Source organism: Narcine bancroftii, chromosome 6, assembly GCF_036971445.1.
Source record: "Narcine bancroftii isolate sNarBan1 chromosome 6, sNarBan1.hap1, whole genome shotgun sequence".
Classification (NCBI taxonomy): domain Eukaryota; kingdom Metazoa; phylum Chordata; class Chondrichthyes; order Torpediniformes; family Narcinidae; genus Narcine; species Narcine bancroftii.
This window is the reverse complement of record NC_091474.1, coordinates 133,200,208-133,208,321: the sequence shown is the minus strand read 5'-3', so window position 1 is coordinate 133,208,321 and position 8,114 is coordinate 133,200,208. Positions and strand designations below refer to the sequence as shown.

The window sequence follows — 8,114 nt, the reverse complement described above, 5'->3', positions numbered from 1 at the left end:
TTGTGGCACATGGTGTCATCGGCCCAGATCCAGAACGGATGTGCCCATTAATGGAGCTGCCCCTCCCCACCACGCACAAAGCCCTCCACAGGTGCCTTGGCTCATTCTCTTATTTCTCCCAGAGGGTTTCTGCTTTTCGGACAAAGTCCGCCCACTGGCCAAGGCCACCACAATTCTCCTCCCACCCGAGGCGCAGGCAGCATTTATGCGCATCAGGCAGGACATCGCACATGCCACGATGCATACTGTGGACGAGGACTCCCCCTTCCAAGTGGAGAGTGATGCCTCCAATGTAGCCCTGGCCACAACCCTCAACCAAAGGGGGTGCCCGGTCGCCTTATTTTCCAGGACCCTCCACAGCTCTGAGCTAGGGCACTCCACCATTGAAAAGGAAGCCCAGGCGTTTGTGGAAGCGGTCCGTTACTGGTGCCACTACCTGGCTGGCAGGAGGTTCACCCTCCTCACTGACCAGTGGGCAGTAGCGTTCATGTTCAACACTACACACGGGCAAGATCAAGAATGAGATTCAAGCTGGCAACATACAGCCAATATCGGCTGGGAAGTTGAATGACTCCCCCCGATGCCCTCTCCCAGACCTGTGTGTCACTCCACGATGACCAGCTGAAGGCACTGCACGAGTCCCTCTGCCACCTGGGAATCACCCGCTTATACCACTTCATCAAGTCCCAGAACCTCCATTAGGGATGTCAGGACCATGACTGAGGCGTGCCGGGTCTGCATGGTCGCCCCCCCCTGCACATCCGATGTGATGCACACAACTCAACCCCAGCCTCCTCTCCGCCTTGCACCATGCCATCCATTCCGGCCCCTGCCCCCAGCCCTCCCACATCCTCACCGATCAGTGACCAGGAGCCAGTCCTATGATGCTCGCAGAGACTTCAACGGCCACCGGACCATCTTAATTTGTCAATATTGTATATGTTGGGGCTTTTACATGCTCGCTTCGGCAGCACATATACTAAAATAGGAACGATACAGAGAAGATTAGCATGGCCCCTGCGCAAAAATGACACACAAATTCGTGAAGTGTAAATTTTTTAAAAGAAAAGAAAAAAAAATGTTGGGGCTTTTACTGCAACTCCCCCCAACCCTCGGGGTCAATTTTAAAGAAGCGGGTGAATGTGGTGGTACACAACTGGCCTACTGCAGGGGGCAACCTCTGTACCTGCAGAACAGCATGGGGACAAAACAACACCTGGCCGGCTGTCAATCAGCTGACCTGAATGGACCAAGCCCCACCCAGCCAGGTGTCAATCACCCTCCGGGATATAATCCTGCGTCGGCCCTTTGACGTCACACTCTCAGAGCTCACACCAAACAGCAGCACACTCTCACAGCTGGCTCTGTGGAGTTTTATATCGAATAACGCCTGTTGTACAGTCTTTTGGTTTTTCACAGGCACCCTTCATTTACTCCATTAGACCTGAGATAATTTGCAGATTCTGTGCAATATAGTTTAGATATACCATTTCCTCAATATGTACAAGGACTGCCTAAAGAAATCTCTTGGTGCCTGCCACATTGACCACCGCCAGTGGGCTGATATCGCCTCAAACCGTGCATCTTGGCACCTCACAGTTTGGCGGGCAGCAACCTCCTTTGAAGAAGACCGCAGAGCCCACCTCACTGACAAAAGACAAAGGAGGAAAAACCCAACACCCAACCCCAACCAACCAATTTTCCCTTGCAACCGCTGCAACCGTGTCTACCTGCCCCGCATCGGACTTGTCAGCCACAAACGAGCCTGCAGCTGACGTGGACATTACCCCTCCATAAATCTTCGTCCGCGAAGCTAAGCCAAAGAAAGAAATATCATTTATAGCCATAATGGAAACTTGCTTGTTTTGAGTACTGCTGTGCAATAACTGCCTTGACAAGATTGATATTCGATCAATATCACTAATCTGCACCACACAAACCTCTTGCCCTCTGACCATAGCTATATTCAAATTTCAGCTTTATTGTCAGAGTACATACATGACATCACCTACAATCCTGAGATTCTTTTTTGCTGCCGGTGGTACAGAATTACCACTAATTGGTAGTGCAAAAAAAGCTGCTGACAGCATATACATGTAAACAAAAAAAGAACAATGTCACCTCCTTACTGATTATCAATACAGGCACCCATGACTGTGTGGCCAGGCACAATTCCAATGCTATCTACAGGTTTGTGGATGACACCTCAGCAATGAGGAAGTGTACAGGAAGAAGATAGAACAGCTCGTTGAATGATATAACAACAACAAGCTTGTGCTCAATGCCAGCAAACCAAGGAAATGTTTGTGGACTTCAGGAGGAAGTCAGGGGAACATGACCCCGTCTTTATTGAGAGCTCAATAGTGAAGAGGGTGAAGAACTTCAAATTCCTGGGTGTCAACATCTCTGAGATCTGTCCTGGAGCTTCCATGTTGATACAATCACAAAGAAGGCTTACCAGTGGCTATAATTCGTGAGATGTCTGAGGAGATTCAGTATGTCACCGAAAACTCTCATGAACATCTATAGGTGTACCATGGAGAACATTCTGGCTGGTGCATTACTGCCTGGTACAGAAACATCAACTCTCAGGACAAGAATAAATTCCAGAGGGTTGTTAACTCATCCTGTGACATCACAGGCACCAGACTTCATTCCATCAAGGACATCTGCATGAGGCAGTGTCTTAAAAAAGCAGCCTCTATCCTCAAAAACTCCCATGCCCTCTTCACTCTGCTACCATCGGGGAAAATGATATAGGTGCATAAAGATGAGAACTCAATGGCACAAGGACAGCTTCTTCCCCACTGGCATTCTGAACTATCAATGAACCAAGGACGTTGCCTTACATTTCATGCACTACCATTTAAATTTTTTTAATTATATAATTATAAATATGAATGTTTACACGAAGATACTGCCGCAAAACACCGAATTTAATGACTTGTTCATGACAATAAATTCTGATTCTGAACTGCAAAAAGATAACAAATTTAAGCAAACTGACTGCAATACAGAGAGAATTGAAAAAAGAAAATAAATGAAGTTCACAAGTCAGAGTCCTTAAATTAGTCTTTTATTGACCTTGTCATTGAGGAGTCTGATGGTGGACTCCTCAACGTGAACCTGGTGCTGCGAGACTTGTGGCACCTATACCTTTTTCCTGATGGTAGCAGTGAGAACAGAGCGTGTGCTGGGTGGTAATTGCTTTGATAATTGCTGTTGCTCTCTAAAGACAGCGTTCCCTGTAGATGTTCCCATTAGTGGGGAGGGTTTTTCCTGTGATGTCCTTAGCTGTGTCTATTCCATTCTGGAGGGTTTTACTTTCAAGGATATTGATGTCCGCATACCAGTCTGCATACTTACAACCACACCTCTGGAGAATTTAGCCAGGGTTTCTGGTGTCCACAAACTGATGAGGAAGTAGAGGTGCTGACGTGCTTTCTCATGATGCAATTGGTGTGTTGGGTACAGGAAAGATCCTCCGAGATGGTAACTCCCAAGAACGCAAATTTGCTCACCCTCTCCACCTACAATTTTCCATTGATCACTGGATTGTTTACCTCTGGCTTTTCTTTCCTGAAGTCAACAATCAGCTCCTGAGTATTGGTGACATTGAGTGCAAGGTGGTTGATGGTGCACCATTCAGCCAAGTTTGCAATCTCCATCCTGTGTGCTAACTCATCCCCTTCCTTTATACAACCCACTATTGTGGTATCATCAGCGAATTTGTAGATGGTGTTATTGTCGTACCGAGCCAGTGAGTAGAGCAGGGGGCTAAGAACACAGCCCTGTGGTGCTCTGGTATTTGTCACAAAATTCAGTTTCAAAACCAAAACTCATTCATCTGTTTTCTCCATTACAATTTTTAAATTGGACTTGGGAGCCTCTAATTCTGTCCTTGATGCAAAAATAAACCAGACGTCACAAATATATTTAATGTTTTTTTTTTATACAGAGGACAAGCCATCATTCAAAACATCAAAGAGGAGAATTTTCTTTGTGTCAAATGTCACTATTTCTCTAAATGTCTTTAATAAAATTGTTACTGGAAGCAAGAAAGAAGGACTCTTAACTGTTAGTTTGGTTCGGCTGGGAGTCAGAGGAGGAGCTTGGAGAGAGTCAGGTTGTGAGTCAGAGGAGGAGGAGCTTGCAGAAAGTGACAGGGTTAATTGGTCAAGGGGTCAATAAAAGGAGTGAAAGGGGAGGGAGCGGCCAGCAAGGAGCGGCTCAGTGAGTGAGTGGAGCGGTGAAGGAGTGAGATTCCTGAATTTGACTTATCAGGCTTCAGCGAAAGCAGTCAAGGAGAAAAGGTATGCTGAGTTATTTGCCTTCGTATTCAGAATCATGCCAATAGGGTTAGTGCTCTGTACTGGGTATCAGATGTGAGAACAATGGGTGACCTCCACCCTCCCAAATGGCCACATCTGCACCAGGTGTACCGAGTTGCAGTTACTAAGGGAGCAAATTAGGTTTATGGAGTTGCAGATTGATGACCTGCGGCTTGTAAGGGAGAGTGAGGAGTTAATCGACTCAACTTTCAGGGCGATAAATACTCCAGAACCTGTGTCAGGTAAGTGGGAAACCGTCAGGGGGGGAAAGAAAAAAGTGAGAAAAACGGAGAGCACACCAGTGACTATCCCACTCAGCAACAGTTATGTTGTGTTGGATTCTGTTGAGGGAGATGACCGGACAGAAGATGGCCATGGGCACCAGGTCAATGGTAATGAGCCTGGCAGAGTGGTGCAAAAGAAAATGAAAAGGAGAAACGCAGTAGTGATTGGGGACTCCATTGTCAAGGGTACAGACAGGAGGTTCTGTGAGCCAGATAAGTATACCTGCATGGTGTGCTGCCTTCCTGGTGCAAGGGTACGAGATATCACAAATCGGTTCCAGAATATTCTGAGAGGAGATGGAGAGCAGCCTGATGTCTTGGTACATGTGGGTACAAACGACATTGACAAGAAAAGGGAGGAGTTAATGAAAAGGGATTACAATGAGCTGGGACGAAAGCTGAAAGACAGCAATGCTAGGGTGGTGATCGCGGGATTACTACTTGTTCCAAATGCAAGTGATGAAAAGAATGTAAGGATAAGGAAAATGAATGTGTGGCTGATGGGCTGGTGTACAAGGCAAGGATTTGGCTTCTTGGATCATTGGGATCTCTTTTGGGGAAGGCATGATCTTTACAAGAGGGATGGGTTGCATCTAAATCCAAAAGGTGTCAACATTTTGGCAAGTATGTTTGGTACAGCAGTGGGGCAAGGTTTAAACTAATTTGGCAGGGGTATGGGAACCAGAGTGATAGGGAAAAGGGTAGGGAAGATAAAGTAATAGCCAAGAAAAGTAAAATAGGAAAAGTAATGTTGGGAGGAGAAAGTAAAAAATCAGATGGTGCAGTGAGTTTTCAGGTCAATGATAATGTTAAGAAAATTACAAAGAAAATAGTGGGCAGAAAAATCAAAAGAAAAGGTTACAGAAGTCACTAGATATTAAAAGGACAAAGAACATAAGGGCACTTTATCTGAATGCCCGCAGTATTAGAAATAAAGTTAGTGAACTTGATGCGCAAATTGGTACCCATGCCTATGATTGGGTAGCCATCATGGAAACTTGGCTACAAGGTGACCCTAAATGGGAATTAATCTTTCAAGGGTATCAGGTGGTGCAAAGAGATAGACAGGATGGTAAGGGAGGTGGAGTTGCACTCTTAATCAAAGATGAGCTCCAGGCAGTAGTGAGGGATGATATAAGATCTAAAGAGCATAATGTTGAATCCATTTGGGTAGAGATAAAGAATAACAAAGGGAAAAAATTATTGGTGGGTGTTATCTATCGCCCACCAAATAACAATAGTTTAGTGGCACAGGAAATAAATAGAGAGATAAGTGAGGCATATAATAATGATATGGCAGTAGTCATGGGGGACTTTAACTTCCACATAGATTGGGAAAATCAAGTTGGTTGTGGGAGTCTGGAAGAGGACTTCATATTAAGGAACCCACAAGAGAAAATGCTCCCCTGGATCTAGTGTTGTGCAATGAGATAGGTAGATTAAATGATGTAATAGTCAGAAACCATCTGGGAAATAGCGATCATAGTATGATTGAATTTCTCATTCAGATGGAAGGGGAAATAGTTAGATCTAAAACTAATATATTATGTTTAAATAGGGGTGACTACCATAGGATGAGGGAGGAATTGGGCAGAGTGGACTGGGAGCACGGACTAATTGATGAAACAGTTGAGGAACAATGGAAGATTTTCATAGAAATATTTTGTAATGCGCAACAAAAATATATTCTGGTCAGGAAAAAGGGCAGCAAGGGAGGAAAAAATCAACCGTGGTTAACAAAGGAAATAAAGGAGAGTATAAAATTGAAGGCGCAGGTGTACAAAGCTGCAAAGAGCAGTGGGAAACTGGAAGATTGGGATTGAAGAGACAACAAGGGGTTACAAAGTGGGTAATAAGAAATGGGAAAAAAGATTATGAAACTAAATTGGCACAAAATATAAAAACAGAAAGCAAAAATTTTATAAATATATAAAATGGAAGAGGGTGGCCAGAGTTAACATAGGACTCTTGGAGGATGAGAAAGGAAATCTGGTAGCAAAAAATGAGGAAATGGCCGAGGCATTGAACAAATATTTTGTGTCAGTCTTCACGGTGGAAGACACGTCCAGCATGCCCAAGTGTGGAGTTAAGGATGCGAATGTTGGGGAGGGCCTTGATAAAATAGTTGTTACAAAGGAAGTAGTGATGGAGAAACTAATGGGACTAAAGCCAGACAAATCACCTGGTCCTGATTATATGAATCCAAGGGTTCTGAAGGAAATGGCAGAAGTTATAGTTGATGCATTGGAGGTCATATACCAAAATTCCTTATATTCTGGGCAGGTCCCAGCAGATTGGAAGACAGCAAATGTCATGCCACTTTTTAAGAAGGGATGTAGGCAGAAGACTGGAAATTATTGGCCAATTAGCTTGACGTCTGTAGTTGGAAAAATGCTTGAAGCCGTCATTAAAGATGAAATAGTGAAACTTTTGGAACGTAAGGGTTCAATCAGGCAGACGCAGCATGGTTTTAGAAAGGGAAGATCTTGTTTGACAAACTTGTTAGGATTCTTTGAGGATATAATGGGTGCAGTGGATAGAGGGGAACAGGTTGATGTTGTGTATTTGGATTTCCAGAAAGTGTTTGATAATGTGCCACACAAGAGACTTATCAGTAAGTTACAGGAAAGTGGAGTCCGGGGAAGTATATTGGCCTGGATTGAAAATTGGTTGTCTGACAGGAGGCAGAGAGTCGGGATAAATTGGAGTTTTTCAGGTTGGCAGAGAGTGGTAAGTGGAGTGCCGCAGGGGTCAGTGTTAGGCCCACAACTGTTCATCATTTATATTGATGACTTGGAGGAGGGGACAAAATGTGGTGTAGCCAAGTTTGCGGATGACACCAAATTGAGTGGAAGAGCAAATTATAATGAGGATGTGGAGAGTCTGCAGAGGGATATAGTTAAGCTGGATGAGTGGGCAAAAAGATCCTAGAAAGATGAGAGGCAAAATGCTTCGAAGAGTAAGTTAAAACAAATAGAAAAAGACAACAACAAATAAAATAGAGTAAAGAAAATAAATAAAAGAGCTGATATTATTTAAGGGTGAAAAACTACAGCATGCTGTTGTGCAGAGGGACTTGGGAGTGCTTGTGCATGAATCGCAAAAAGTTAGGTTGCAGGTGCAGCAGGTTATAAGAAGGCAAATGGAATGTTGGCCTTCATCGCTAGTGGAATTGAATTCAGGAGTAGGGAGGTAATGTTGCAACTTTATAAGGTACTGGTGAGACCGCACCTGGAGTACTGGTCTCCATATTTGAGGAAGGATATACTGGCTTTGGAGACGGTCCAGAGGAGGTTTACTAGGTTGAACCCTGGGATAAAGGAGTTGACTTATGATGAAAGATTAAATCATCTAGGATTGTATTCGCTCGAGTTCAGAAGAATGAGAGGAGATCTTATAGAAACATATAGGATTATGAAGGGTATGGATAGGATAGATGTAGGAAGGTTTTTTGAACTGGCCGGGGAAACTAAAACGAGAGGACACAGTCTCAAGATTC

At 44.2% G+C, this 8,114-nt stretch overlaps 1 non-coding gene across 1 annotated transcript; it reads left to right on the top strand.

Moving 5' to 3' along the window:
- Positions 1-955: 955 nt before the first annotated feature.
- On the top strand, positions 956-1,062 carry LOC138737806 (U6 spliceosomal RNA). Its single transcript, XR_011341248.1, has one exon. It is a non-coding gene; the product is annotated as a U6 spliceosomal RNA (small nuclear RNA).
- The last annotated feature ends 7,052 nt before the right edge of the window (positions 1,063-8,114 follow it).